Consider the following 3,121-nt stretch of genomic DNA (forward strand, 5'->3'; position numbering starts at 1 on the left):
ACTGAAAGAAAGCCTCTTGTCAGTCATCCACTATCTTTGTGTCTGTGGGTGGAGGCGGGGTCGCTCGCATACACACACAGAAGTTGAGCCTTGTAGTGTAAATGTGGGTAAAATGATCTGAATCACTCCCAACATGTAATCACTTGTCCTCTATCCAATTTCTGACATTCACTGAAAGTTTAACAAAAATCAACCTTTAACTTTTTACATAACCAACTATAACTAACTAACTCAAAAGTATAATGCAGACAGTGATAGTTTTATATCTATCACTAATTAGTCATTTTCAATACTGGCACCATATTTGTACCTACTGTGTCTGCTGTAATATTTCTGTCTCGCTCTGTTTTGTCACCACAATTCCATCTTCTTATTCCCTACCAGGTAGGAGGTTCAACAAACTCTTGAGTTTAAACCTGAAGTCTGAGTTGATTTATCCAAAGATGGGAAACTGAATGCTGGGTTCCGGAACAACTGACCTGAGTTTGTTCAATCAAACCTGAGTATGTTGACTCCGAGTTAAGATCATATTAGTACACAGATAAAACATTGGAGAATTGATACTGAATAAAATATCATTTTAAAAGTAGGTGCAATCCTACCTATCTGAAATAAATAACACTTGACATGTAAAGTCAATGCAAATCATAACTACTACTAACTACTATAACATTTTGTTATAATGGCTGTTAAGGCTACAGCACTGTATTGGATCAGGCTTGCACTTGTTTTTTTGCATATTTGAAATAAAATATATCAAATCAAATCAAAAAGAACTACAGTTGTGTTAAAACAACGATGGTTATATGAAGACTCGTTATTTCTAAAATGACAAATATTAAAGTTCAGTGATCTAGTACATTTACAAACGGATCAAATGATGCATGAAGCAAACAATAACCTGCAAACTAATAAAGTACAATAATTATACACAGACCACTAAAACCTTTAAAGACTTAGTTGGCCACATGTGTGGACAGCACCTTTTAGCTCTTATTTTCAAAATTGTGTACACTAGTGAATTGGGGTCTTATGGCCCTTATGTGGACACTTATACTGCCATATGGTGGTGTCAGAAGAGTATAACATACAATGGAATTTGGAAAAAAAAGTGTAAAAATAAGAATTAGCATGTCACTGACTGCCTATTCGTTGTAATCATCTTTTCTTCTCTATCTTTGTTGTTGTTGTTGTTGTTTTTTATCCAATTAGATTTTGTTGTTGTGATTTTGTACGGTGTCCTTGAGTGCCCAGAAAGGCGCCTTATAAATAAAATGTATTATTATTATTTTTACTAAACATGAAGTACATGTTCGTTACTTATGGACTAAGTACATCATATAAAAATATGATTCTTAGTTTTCATTCTAATTAGGGTCCAATAAGCAGAAATAGCAAAGAGAAATAAAAAAAACAAACATGTAAACAAACAGCTTGGGCCTTAAGAGGTTTAATTAAATCAGTGTGTGAGATAAATGTACAAAAAGATTTAATTAATATTGATGATAATAATCTTTGGTAAGATGTAGTGTAAGAATATGTGTTGCACTACATATGAGTGAAAAATGGTATGTGTTCTTTGGTTGTGGTCCTGAATGCTAAATTGACTAGAAAAATAACTCAAAGTGTCTTCTTTTCAAAGCACACACCTGGCAACATGGTTGTGTATAAATCCTGCATGACTGAATCTCGCTTACATCATCCTACTCCTTACCTATTATCCCTACAGGTGTCTTTACGGTTGCACACGTGCAGGTGATGTCCGCCATTTAGACAGTTGAACATACAGTATGCTTTCATGTATCATATATCACATGATATTACCTAACATACATCACATCATGTATCAGATATTAGCTAAACACATCATATGATATATATATTTTTTACATCATATCATGCTATTAGCTAACGTAAATGATAAATCATATGATATTAGCTAAAATACATCATATCATGTATAGTGTGCTATATATTAGCTAATATACATAATTGATATAAGTCAACATACATCATATCATGTGTCATATAACATACGTCATATCATGTATCTGTGTATCATATGCATCTATAATAATTAAATGTATATACTCTGATGATTAACTTGTGTGATGACTGTATTATGCTGATAGTATGTATTGGTACCATGAATTGATTACGTGGACCCCGACTTAAACAAGTTGAAAAACTTATTCGGGTGTTACCATTTAGTGGTCAATTGTACGGAATATGTACTGAACTGTGCAATCTACTACTAAAAGTTTCAATCAATCAATCAATATGATATTAGCTAATAAAAAAACACTGCGAAGAGATAGCGACTTGTCCAGGGTGTATTTCGCCTTCCGCCCGATTGTAGCTGAGATAGGCTCCAGCCCCCCCCCCCGCGACCCCAAAGGGAATAAGCAGTAGTAAATGGATGGATGGAAAAAATAAGAAAACATTCTCATAGAGAAACACTGACAACTTGTGGACATTTTAGAAATGACAGTCAAACAACTCCGCTATAAAAGTATAAATTAAATTGTTCTGAAATAATAATCCTCACCGTTATGTAATTATTTGACTAGTACTTGGTGATTATAAAAACGTTTTAAAAACGCTAAAACGTGTACTAAGTGACGGAAACATGGTCACGTGAGAGTCATGTGACTATCACAGGCTAGTTCCAATATAACAAAATAAGATAAGCAGAAAATGGATGGATAGTTGGATAAGCGAGCTCTTACATTAAAGTTCATTTTTAAATGATTGTAACAGTAATAATACTTTACTAGTGTATCAAACATCACAATTCAACATTCCTTCATCAATTTATATAAAACAATCTCGAAAATATTTAGTTTGTAGAAAAAATATATTCTTAAATATAATTACAATTTAGTAAAGGACGTTTTGAACATTAAAAAAAACATAAAACATAAAAAAATACCGTTTTTAAAATGTTTTACGTTATTACAGACATCGGATGTTTTTTTAAAGAATGTTTTTTTTTTAGGAGAAAAAGTTCAGAATCAGACTAAAATGTGTTAATAAAGTATTTTAAAAACATTTCATTTTGCAAAAAACATGTTTTAAATAGTTTTTTTTGTTAGGCTGCACCACAGTGAAGAAGGAAGGA

Source organism: Nerophis lumbriciformis, linkage group LG19 (assembly GCF_033978685.3).
Source record: "Nerophis lumbriciformis linkage group LG19, RoL_Nlum_v2.1, whole genome shotgun sequence".
Taxonomy (NCBI): domain Eukaryota; kingdom Metazoa; phylum Chordata; class Actinopteri; order Syngnathiformes; family Syngnathidae; genus Nerophis; species Nerophis lumbriciformis.